The following is a 12,677-nucleotide window of genomic DNA, read 5'->3' as shown; positions in this document are numbered from 1 at the left end:
AAACGTGTCTTGAGTTGAAGCAGTTTTGTAAAGGGGAATGGGTAAAAATTTATTTTGAATGATGTGCAGGTCTGATTCAGAACTACTAAAAGCGCTTGCTTTAAGTAATTGCTGCCAAAGGAGGTTCAACAAGCTATTAAATCCAAGGGTTTACTTACATTTAGCTCCAGCATTGTGAATGTTTAATGGGTGTTTTCTAAAAAGACACAAGAAACTAGAATTATTTGTGAGTTGTCAGCTTATGCACATTCAGGGTTTCCCGCAGAAAATTTGTTAGTTAAGGTGGTAGGGTTGTGCAGGTGGGCGGGCCAGGGGTGTGGCAATCAAAGGGGCGGGGCGTATGCGTCATGATAAAAATATTTTTATTTAAAACACTCAAATAAAACTCAATTTTGAAGAAACTATGACAGAAAATGAACACATACTAGATTATTAATGAATTAAACGTTTTATCAACAGGCTAGTTATCCTACAGACAGTGACGGACCATGTCTTTCTCTCATTTCGGCCATGTGGCGTCTGTTGGATTTTTTTTTTTTTTGGACGACCTAGTTAAGGTGGTAGGGTATCCCAGCTTAGGTGGGCCGCCCGAACTGAAAAGTGCTGCGGGAAACCCTGACATTGTGTTTGTCTATTGTTGTGATCTAGATGAGGATCAGATCACATTTTATGGCAAATCACAGTAGAAAACCAGTTAAGGGAAAACATACTTTTACTTGCCACTGTATGTATACACACACACACACACACACACACACACACACACACACACAGACACACATGGTGAAAGCCATGTTACTATTAGGTGTAAACAACAATCTTTCCTTACTGGTTGTGATTGGATTACCAAAAATAAACCTTATTACGAGGTGTAAATAGTCTTATTTACCCTCACAGCCCCAACGGTAAGCCAAGTATTGCTTTCTTAATACCCAATCGTAAATCTGTACCGGTTTTCATTAAAATATGCCAAATATAATTTAGCTTCAAATCTGTAATATTTATTATTGTGGACGATTCAGTTTTAAGGTAAAACTGTTAATACGGTGGTTAGAAAATGTTTATTATCTTAAAATATTTTTTCAGGTTTGTCTTTAATGAGACACCTGAACTTGTTTGTCTTTCACAGGTTTTTATAGTTCTGGGGTCAGTCATGCAGTAACCTTCTCAGAGAAATTAACAGCAAATATATTTATAAATTACAAGTCCAGCTGGAACAATTAACAAAAGTATAGTCAATTTTACTAAACTAGAATTAGCAATGAAACTGAATGGTTTGTCTTATATGAAAGAAACACAACGATTTGTACACTTGATTTAATATACATTTTAGATTTATTTTTGACAACGATACCTTTTGTTTCATAAGTTTACAAAGTCAAATCCGTTCAGACCTTTTGGGGTTTGTATACCCCTGCATGGGAGTTGCTGAACTAGAAGCCTTTCTGACTTGCTTTCACTTCTAATTGAGCATGTTTGCGTATCTTAAGTAGCGAGGCGTACACTTCGCTTCGCTTACACTGTCTTTGGGTGTTTATGTGTGTGAGTAAAGCTCAATGAAGGGTCTTTAGTGACTTCTCACATCAGAACACTTCGTGTGCTGCTACGAGAGCGTCTTTCCCACACACCCCACCTCTAGGATGTGTTTCCTCAGCCTCTCTCTCTCGTCTCCCGAGGCCAGGAACAGGGACCAATTAGCCAGTTTGTTGTCAAGCTGTGAAGCAGTTTTACACGACAAGGCCTCGCAGATCCATCTCAGCGCGACCACGGCGGCATGCAGACATGCAACCAAGTGGATCTAAAAAGCTGTGCTCTGCTAGCTGCAGGCTGGGGATCAATGCCATGGAAACAATGACATCGTCTGTGGTCCTTTGTGTGTGCGTGCATGCGGTGCAGTAGCGCAATCTTGAGAGGTCAGTCAGGGGAAGGTCAACTTTCATCTGACTCATGTGCTCATAACAACACTGGCTAGCTGACCGAGGGGGTCTTGACAACCCCCTTGCTTGTTTTTAAAGCTTTTTAGCAAGTACGGCTTTGCATAAAATGCAATGGTGGTTATTTGGTTGAGTTGCAGGTCTTATAACTAAATGGTTGCTGGTTTGATCCATAAGCCATTAGCATTGTGTCCCTAATAAAGACTCTTATCTTCAAGGTGGACCAAAGGGATGGTTCTTGTAATAAGTTCACGGTGACATTGTACGAAACTAGCGGAAGAAAAAATCCACTGGTGCCGTTAAAGATACTACCCCCACTGGATCCTGCTTCAAACATTTTATGGATAGTCTATTTAGTGCCTGATTAAAAATGATAGAAAATCACTTTACGATGTACGCAGTCTTAATTATAACCGTATGCTAACTAATGTATTTTGTGTTTTATGTTACATAGGGCTCGAAATCAACTTTTTTAGTAGGTAGCACGGGTACTCCCAAATTTTAAAGGTAGGAACACCAGCAAAAATTTAGTAGCATCTTTAAAAAATTATAGAAGCACCAGAACTCATTATCCTGAAGATTAAAAGCTTGAACAATAAAAATTGATCATAAATTACTTGTTACGCACTTGACATTTTTTAACAAGCTCTTAAAATGCTTGTATGCCTAAAATGTGTAGATTAATGGGGCCTTATAAAAACCATTTAAGGTTATTTTAAATAATTTATTTTATGTTCAGACATATACAAATAATTTTTTTACAAATCTCTTTTTTTTCAAGTTTTTCTGGATTCTGTATTTACACCTTATGATTAATTACATTTCACTTTTAAAAACGGCACTGATTTCATAAAAGGTAATAATTAAAATAATGAAATGAAAACAAAATAAATACATTTTCATCTTAATGTTGCTTTTTTTGTCAAAGTGCTGCAAAACTTTGTTTAAAGAGTAACTAAACCCTAAACCAACTTTTTTTAGTTAGTGATCTGTAAGAGTGATGCTTTATTAGTGCTGTTCATTGATTTTAGTAAGTTTTTTGACATTTGGATATAAAGTGTTTCAATACTACAATATATGGTGTAAAAACGTCTGAGTGCTGCCCTCTTCAGGTTGAACGGTGGCTACTGCAGTTGAATTTTCCTATTGGATGTTGGGTCCAAGAAATGACTCGTGACGTAAGCAGGTTCAAGCTCACCACGCCCTTGTTACGATCTCACCACACACTTAGTTCGTCCCCTCTATCTCCGTTGGGATCTGCCCACTTTTCTTGCATTTTTCAAATATTGCAGTGGGTGGAGTCAGGCTCTGACCAGGGGTTTAGTTACTCTTTAAATAAAAAAATGAAAGTATACAAATCTTTTGAGTGTGATTATAATGTAAGTAGTTATAACGGGGCAGCATTCGTCAAACTTTTATGACCCCCTCCCCCACCCGGTGACAGTTGCTATCTGACAGGTCGTTTTTATGACCCTTTGACAGGGGGGCGGGACCATCAATCAAAATCTGTACAAGTTGTCAACTTTAGACAGAAAGTATTTAATGGTTTTATTGCCGGTCATTTAGAGTGATTGTTTTTCCTGAGTGTGTTTTATGTTAAGCGTATGGTGTCATGTTTAATGACGGCTCGTGTTTCGACATTTACTGTTTATTGACATTTGATGTCAGATCTCAACCATCCTCCCACCTTTGCTCGCCCCGTGCGCTTCTCAATACTGACTTTCACACCGCGGGTGTGTTGTTGAATCTAAAGTTTTGCAACAGCATAAGTTTATTTAAAGGCAATCACTAATCATATATATATATATATATATTAGATGTACCATGCTACGCTTAAAGCCGATGTTTTCTATCGAGCTATAGTTTCTGATCAGACACAAAGTCTGAACTAAATAAAATTTTAAACGGTTCACGAAGTCCGGGAATCTTTTCATGACCTGGTCTACAGTTTCACGCGTATTAAAGATCCGGCGGTGTCTGACAAAGCGTCGGGTGATTGTTCATATCTGTCATTTAAAATAAAGTTAATAAATGTAATTCTGTCCACTATGGCAAAATAGGATTTTATTTTAGATTTAGGGGAATCTTTAACCATGTCTCTGATTAAAACTTTTGATTGTAACATCACAAGTTATTTAATTAAATATTCTGTATACGGGTATAGTTTAAGCAATGACCTGAGCCATTACCTTCGGAGCCGTCAATACTACATTCTTTAGACGATAGTCTAAACTAAATAAATTTTTTAAACGGTTCAGGAATTCCGTGAATCTTTTCATAACCTGCACTATAGTTTCACGCCTATTAAAGATCCGGCGGTGCCTGACAAAGCGCAGGGTGAGCGTTCATATCTGCCATTTTAAAATAATGTTAATAAATGTAATTCTGACCACTATGGCAAAATAGGATTTTATTTTAGATTTAGGGGAATCTTTAACCAGGTCTCTGATTAAGACATGTGTATATGTGCACAGATGGTGACAGAGAAACTTATATATGACGTTAATAAACTTTTAAATGTTTTTAAGACGTATTCACCCCATTTTGGGGGTTTTATTTTTAATTAAAGGCTTCTTAAAACATGTGTGAATATGTGTATATTATACAAAGAGTCTTATATTGTCTGCTCTGACAAAAATAAAGTATTATTCTAGACTTAGGGGAATTGACTGCATGTGTCTTATAAATACAACTTGATAATACGTTTGTTTTGTAAAGAGACTTCTTTAAAGTCACGCAAGAATAAAATATTTTAGTTGTAACTGGTTAAACTTAAAGCCGATATTTTCTATCGAACTAGTCTACACTGTAAAAAATTGCTGTTAAAAAACGGGCAATTTCCAACAGTAAAATACTGTTATTTCAATAAACAGTTTGATACTGTAGATTAACAGCCAAAGGCCCATAAAATATTTTTTTTCTGTAAATTTACAGCTTTGAACTGTACACCCATTGGCGTCTGAAAAAAAACAGTCTTGCGCTGTAAAAAGCAGGATTATGGCACTACTAACCAAGTGTGTGTGTGTGTGTATATAAAATAATGTAAAAGGTAGACAGTTGTTAATTTTTTTAAAACCATTAAATGTATAGTTTAGTATCCATCTGTTTTGTTGTGTCAGAAATTATTAACAATACAAATTGTTTATTATTAATCTTAAATAATAACAAAGCTTGAACATTTGATTTTGTTTAAAAGACAAAGAAAATCTTTTTCTCAAAGATCAATTCTATAGTAGAGTGAAAAAACAAAAAGGACTAATTTTAATAAAGTGTTTTTGTCCTCTTAAATAGCAAAAGCATAACACACTAGCTGTACCTACTCCAAAATAAATACAAATAAATAAAATTAAAAAATTCAAACTAAGAAAATAATTTAAATAGTCAGGCACACACTGCTTCTCCGCCCACTTCCGGCCTCGGCCGGTATAGTTCTGCGTGGTGGGGAGGGGGGATTTTTAACTCATCACTCTTTTTCAAAACAGCGCGGTAAACAAGATGACGTCGCAGCTCATCTCTTCTCCTGCTTTTCCTCCGTTGTTACAAAGGACACGATTCAATGTAAGTTTGTAATTTTGTTGTTATTTCATTATGCTTCCCTCAATTTGTAATATGTCTTTTAAGAAGTATTTGTGACTCTGCTACCTGACGCGAATCGCGTTTTGAAGGCAGTTCTTAACATTCGTTACTCAGTTTTCTCCAACCTTTGATTATTACAGCAAAATACTTTGCTTGGTTTAAAATGTGCGATATAAATTCGACATTTTTAGTAGTAACTTTAATGTGTATCTGTTGTGTGTTTGATTTTTAATACCAGATGCACATGTGAAGTTAATTTACACCACGCAATATAATAATTCACGCAAAAGTACGTTACTTGTATTTGATCGAGATTTACACGTAGGCTTTTATGTAAGTTGGTAGTCTTATTCAAAAAGCCAATGAGGTCGTTAGTCAGTAGCAGTTATTTTTGACTGTTTTTAGCGCGAATCGCGTTTTGCAGAGAGACGTTGACAATCAACAACAGGTCAAGCATTTTCAAGTCTTCTCCAAAAAGTTAATAACCCGAAATAAATAAATTGTTTTATTTTTATCTTGTACAGGAATCATTCAATCGATGTACTTGTATTTCTGAGACAGTAAACAACGCTATATTAGGTAAGTTTAACCACATGTTTTCTTGCAAACTTTGTACAATCTGTGCATTTGTGAGGCACATGCAAGTACACAGACACAAATTGTGATGCAAGCAGTGCTTGGCCTGTGTCTATTCTGTGTATTTTAATGCACGAAGAACAGAGAAATCTTAATGATGAAATAGCTTCTTACAAACATGTAGAGTTCACCACAGAAAACATTCACTAATAAACTGGAATCGTGTGGATTATTGTAATGCTTCATTTACATGTTATTTTGACTATGGGCTTCGCTTACTTAGGTTGGACATGTGCATAGTTCCAATTTACTCATGAAAATGTATGTGTTCTGATAACAGAAAAGTCATAGACCATTATCTAAGCATAACTGGAAAAAATACACCCTGAGAACTATTTATTTATTTATATTATTACAGATTTTTTAAATATATATTTTCAGGGAGGTAAGAGATGATTATCCTTGAGGGTCGTGTGATTTGTGAGGCCGTATACCCCAGATTTCGGACTGCAAGATTTCTACTGTTCGCAATGTACTACGTCTTAAATCTTCAGTATCCAGAGGCATGTGGCACATTGGATTTTATTTAGAGGTATTTTATTTTTCTTCTTCTGTAACCAGTAAATTGCTTTCTCTTTTATTACTCCCTAATTACAGCAACTATGTTTAATGCATTAATTAAATTAAAAAGGGTCGACTGTGTAAGTGTTTTTTTTTATAAATATATTTATTAATACCCTTAGACAATTTGTCGGATAAACCCTGAAAAAGGCTCGAAGACAAGCAAAGTCAAGGTCGTTAAGAAGACTGGAAAGAATGTGAATAAGAAGACTGCTACTGTCAACGCAGAAGTTGCATCCCTCCTAAAGAACCTCATCCGTTTCGAATGGGATTTTGTCTAGGTAACTAAACTTAATTACCCCCCATCACTTACATGCTTGCTGAAAGAGTTACCACCTCTAATCTAGATTCAAATTCAGTGGTAAGAGTGTATGTTAACTCTTAATTATACACATATAGTATGTCACAAAAGTGAATACACCCCTCACATTTCAGCAAATATTTTAGCATGTCTTCTCAAGGGGCAATTCAATAGAAATAAATTAAAATATATATTTACTACTATAAAGTATATATAAAGCAGTCAACGTGCTCCTTGTATAGCAGTATATATTTACTGTCCTGGGAAAATACCTTAACATGCAGCCATTATTGTCAAAATAGCTGGCAACAAAAGTGAGTACACCCCTTACATTATGGTAATGAGCTATGACGTGGTTTGATGACATCCAACCTAAAGGTGGAAAAGTATTCCAGAGAGTGCATTCGGGCGTCAGAGTGGCCACTACTTTTTTTCTATAGCGTTGTTGGCAGGGCAACCAGAGCGTTTTTTGATGCTCTTGTCGGCAGCACTTGTGCATCTGTTTTTGAAGCCAGTTTCTGCAAATGACGCATAGCACAAGGACTCAACTTCCTTGATTGACCCTTGCATGTCCTGTTCCGAGTGGAAACAGTCTTGGAAGACTTCTGTAAGACCCTAGCCACTGTACTGGAACTCAGTTTCAGGTTGTTACTGACCTTCTTATAGCCTACCTAGGCCATCTTTATGGACGGCAACAATTCTAATTCTCAAATCATCAGAGTTGTTTACCATGAGGTGCTATGGTCACCATCCATTGGTCAGTATGAGAGAATTCTACTCAAAGCATCAAATTTGAACAGCTCTAATACAAGATGGACATGCATTGTCCTTACAAGCAGATGAAAACATGAATTATGAATAGGACATGTGGCTTTGCATGTTTAAACCATATACATCTATTATCACTTAGGGTGTACTCACTGACTTGTTGCCAGTTATTTTGACATTAATGGCTGTATGTCAAGTTATGTTCAGAGGACAATAAATCTATAGTTCTATACAAGAAGCACTAAAACTCTGAAACATATCCAAATTTCATTTCTGTAGTATTGTCTCTTTGAAAAGATACTAAAATATTGCTAAATATGTGGGGTGTACTCACTTTTGTGACATACTGTAATTGTTCACTCCTTTCTGGCTAACTCTTGACCTGCAGTTCTGTTAAGATTGTGTTTTGTCTGATAAATTAAAAAGTGTTTTCAGAGTGTATGAGCACTAGCTTTTGCCATGTGCTATATTTTGTTACTAACATTTAAAAAAAAATGTTTTCTATCTACAGACCTGGATTTCCTCTCAGGCCAGAGTGATCAGAAGCTGGAGTAAGACACTTAAATTTTTTTCCAACAATTAGTTTGATTAATGTGTTCTTCATTTCATGCCAGGTTTTTAAAATATGTTGTGCCGTTCTGGCAGTTTTTTCTTCTTGTTGTAAGTTTGTTTTTAGCTCCTTGAGTTGCACTTTTTTCTGTGATTTCTGTTTTTAACTCTTTCCCGCCATTGACGAGTTTTTATAGCAATCCGTATTTCCGTTATTATGTTGCTCTTACCCAACTTATACAACCTGGAAACAACCCCTCAGGTCAAACAATTCAAACTCTGTGTATGTTTTGATTATTGCTCCGGATTTCTATCAGAAGTCTTTCACAAAATCGCCATTATCTCAGCTTTTTGCTCAAAATATGGTCTTTTTGAAGAAACCTACTCATATTTGAGAGGTGGTAAAAAAGAACTAATTTTAAGGTAGGATGAATTTTTTTTATTGTTGTTTGAAAGCAGAGGGGTTTGTTATTTTATTCAATTTGATATATTGAAGGTTTATATAGTTAAAGAAGAATGTTTTCTTGAAGGCATTAAACTTTTGTAAAAATCATTAAAAACGCTGGCATGGGCTGTCAACTTTTTTTAAAACACTGGCGGGGAAAGAGTTAACATAATGTTAAATTTACATAATGTGCATTTATTGTTAAACATACTTGTAGATGTTTACAGTGCTAAAAGATTGTTTAAAGATTGTAATAACAGTTGTATTAATAAATGGAAAATGGAGCACTATGTCAGTCATTTTTCTTTTTTTATTAGATGTTAGGATATCAGACAGTAGAGTAAATATTAACTAACTTGTGTTATGTTTCACAACTTAAAAATGTAAGAAAACAAACAGTAATGAGTGTGTATAATTGTAAGAAATTGCTGGAACCGTTGCTGCCAGTACTTCCCTGTAAAATTACGGCACAACTGTAAAATGGAAAACGGAGGCAAAACTGTAAAATAACAGTATATGGCTGGAACCATTGCTGCCAGTACTTTACTGTAAAATTACAGCACAACTGTAAAATGGAAAACGGTGGGAAAACTGTAAAATAACAGCACAACTATAAAATGAAAAAACAGTGGGAAAACTGTAAAATAACAGTAAATGGCTGGAACCACAGCTGCCAGTATTTTACCGTAAATTAACGGGGAAATTTCTTACAGTGTATTTTCTGTACAGACACAAAGTTTTCTGATGCTGATATTATGTCAGTGTGTGTTTGTGTGGGGGTCGTGTGATGTAATCTTTGCAAAGTTTATGACCGAACCTTTATTGGGGAGCGACAAGAGATCCCCCGGAATCAGTTTGGATCGAGCAGAGCTGTTATACTCAAGTCTATTGGTATGTATGTGTTTCGCTGTGTTCGTTCCAGTATTTTGTCTGATTTATTTAAAAACTAAAAATTCGATCTCTGGTATTGCAGCGAAATTGTCTAAACTGGTATTAACTATTCCTGGTAAATCGCGGAGAAGAGTGCCCTGAACAAAAAAGTCAGACCGAGACTAGAACCTCCCGCAGCGTAACACGGAAATCTTGGAACAAAAGAGACGCCGACTGGCTCGTGTTGTCCGGTGTGTTTTTATTTAATCCTGTTACAATAGATTTAAACAAACTGGTTTGGTTTAATATTTTCTAATAACATGTGTTATCTGTTTTAAAGGTTTGGATATCAGAGGCAAAGCGAACGTTGTGTGTACTATTGCAAAATATATAGCGGATCTCCACGGTACGTTTATCTTGCATAAGAAAATTGTTTTATTTAGATATTTGTCCTAATAACTTGTTTTTATCTGTTTACAGGTTAGGATACAGACCACAACGCTTTGGACGTATCTTTAAAAAAGATTAAAATCAGAGACTTTTTGGATTTGTCTGGGGACATTTTAAACATTTTGTGGCAAATTGGATTTAAAACATTCCGGATACTGGATACCTAGTTTGATTTGTCCACAGAGCTTGTTTAAGACGTTTTCACCACATTTTAGGGGTTATTTTTAATTAAAGGCTTCTTAAAACATGTGTGAAAATGTGTATATTATACAATGAGTCTTATATTGTCTGCTCTGACAAAAATAAATTATTATTTTAGATTTTAGATCAATTGACTGTGTGTGTTTTATGTCAAGCGTATGCTGTTATGTTTAATGACGGCTCGTGTGACAGCTTGTGTTTAGGCATTTGATGTCAGATATCACACTTCCTCCATCCTTATTCACAATCCCTGCATTCTTTCACAGGGGTGCGTGTTGTAAAGCGACTAAAGATTTCTAAAACTCAACGTTGGTAAAATAATTACCCATTACGGTATCAAAAAAGTAAATGTTTATTTTAGATTTAGACAAATCATGAACAATGCTACGATTAAAACTTTTGTTTGTAACATCACAAGTTATTTAATTAAATATTCCGTATACGTGTATAGTTTAAGCAATGACCTGAGCCATATCCTCCGGCGCCATCAATACTACAATATTTAGACGATAGTCTAAACTAAATAAAATTTTAAACGGTTTCAGGAACTCCGTGAATCTTTTCATAACCTGCTCTATAGTTTCACGCGTATTAAAGATCCGGCGGTGCCTGACAAAGCGCAGGGTGTGTGTTCATATATACCTTTTTAAATTAACCTTAATAAAATGTAATTCTGTCCACTATGGCAAAATAGTGGGGTTATTTCAGATTTATGGGATTCTTTAACCAAGGCTCTGATTAAGACATATGTATACGTGCACCGATGGTGACAGAGAACTTATGTATGCCGTTAATAAGCTTTTTAAAATGTTTTTAAGACGTCTTCAACTCATTTAGGGGTTTATTTTTAATTAAACGCTTCTTAAAACATGTGTGAATATGTGTATATTATACAAAGAGTCTTATATGGTCTGCTCTGACAAAAATAAATTATTATTTTAGATTTTAGGACAAATGACTGCGTCTATCTTATAAAAACAACTTGATATATACGTTTGTTTTGTCAATAGACTTCTTTAAAGTCACGCAAGAATAAAATATTTTAGTTGTAACTGGTTAAACTTAAATGTACTATTATCTATTTAACTATAAGTTATATTCTCTGATCAGATATTTTTCTGTTTCTGATGCTGGTCTTATAACAGTGTGTGTGAGATGATGGCTGTTCACAGCAGGTGGCGGGTTGTAAACTAGGGTCTTTTTAAAACTGTAGTGGTAAAAATGTAATAGCACACTGACAAAATAAAGCATTTGGTTGTAACAAATTATTTAATGAAATATTCAGTATGTGTATAGCGATGAACGGTGTCAAAATCACCGGGGTCCCAACAATACTATAGTCTTTAGACTAAAGGGTATTTATTTTAATATAAATAAAATCTTAATCTTTTCGTGCACAATATTCTGATCACGCCATTAGATTGTGTACCAGCGTTTACAATAGAGAACATACGCGGATGAGTGTTCATATACACCGTTAAGAAACTTTTTTTAAACGATTAAAGACATTTTCAAATCATCTTCTGGGGTTTGTTTTAAATTAATGACATCTTAAAACCAACTGGGAATATGTGTTTATTACACAATAAAATGTAATTCTGTCAGCATTTCTAGTTTAGAACGCCTCTGATTTAAACATGCGGGTTTAAAATGAAACGGCCATGTGACTTTTATGACTATTTGATCTTAATTTTTTGTTTTAACATCCAAAAGTTTTTTATACACATTCCATAATTAAACATCTAGGTGTGTATGAGTAAGTTTATATCTAATGTCACACGAGCAGCACCAAATCGCGCTTGTGTCTCTGTGTGTGCATCCAGGCTGTTTATGGGGGGCGTGTTTATGAGCCCGTGTCTTTGCAAGGTGTGTGTGCGTGTGTGTGTGTGTGTGTGTGTGTGTGTGTGTGTGTGTGTGTTTGCATGGGGGTCTATGATGTCTCTGTTTGTTACTAAAGTTTTGATATTAAGCCTGTGTCCTCATTGACAATAAGTAGGGGTTTTTAGATGTAGGCTTCATTACACAGATACTGATTAAATCATGTTATCCATTATTTGCGATTAAAGAAACTTAAAAGGTTTAAGACATTTTATCTCACATTGTGTGTTGTTTTTTAATTAATGTAACCTTAAACCCCTCTGTTATCCATTTAGGGAACAATAAAATGTTAGCAAATATTATTTATCAAAGTTGACGATGTTATAAGTCAAGATGTCACTAACGTGACAACAAACATTTATTTAAAGACAAAACATTTTAACAAAATTGCCATGGCTTACAGAGACACACTAGACTTAATAATAAAAATAAAAATATACTATTCGAACATCCTAACCTGATATTAGGTTAGATTAGGTTTAAGGTCAATCAGCGTCTTTAGCTTTAC

At 35.1% G+C, this 12,677-nt stretch overlaps 1 protein-coding gene and 2 long non-coding RNA genes across 13 annotated transcripts in view; all 3 read left to right on the top strand.

Moving 5' to 3' along the window:
* znf827 (zinc finger protein 827) overlaps positions 1-12,677 on the top strand; it is a 91,397-nt gene that overhangs the window by 34,401 nt on the left and 44,319 nt on the right. The gene's annotated exons all lie outside the window — the stretch shown is intronic.
* Positions 4,867-8,781, top strand: LOC141282015 (uncharacterized). Its single transcript, XR_012336529.1, has 5 exons — positions 4,867-5,492; positions 6,035-6,089; positions 6,528-6,678; positions 6,830-6,988; positions 8,288-8,781. It is a non-coding gene; the product is annotated as an uncharacterized lncRNA (long non-coding RNA).
* On the top strand, positions 9,503-10,415 carry LOC141282014 (uncharacterized). 2 transcript variants are annotated; one of them, XR_012336528.1, is made up of 4 exons: positions 9,503-9,661; positions 9,744-9,891; positions 9,981-10,046; positions 10,121-10,415. It is a non-coding gene; the product is annotated as an uncharacterized lncRNA (long non-coding RNA). The 2 variants fall into 2 exon arrangements; XR_012336527.1 differs by having other exon boundaries at positions 9,503-9,891.

Source organism: Paramisgurnus dabryanus, chromosome 4 (genome assembly GCF_030506205.2).
Source record: "Paramisgurnus dabryanus chromosome 4, PD_genome_1.1, whole genome shotgun sequence".
Lineage (NCBI taxonomy): Eukaryota > Metazoa > Chordata > Actinopteri > Cypriniformes > Cobitidae > Paramisgurnus > Paramisgurnus dabryanus.
This window is presented reverse-complemented; position numbering and strand designations above follow the sequence as displayed.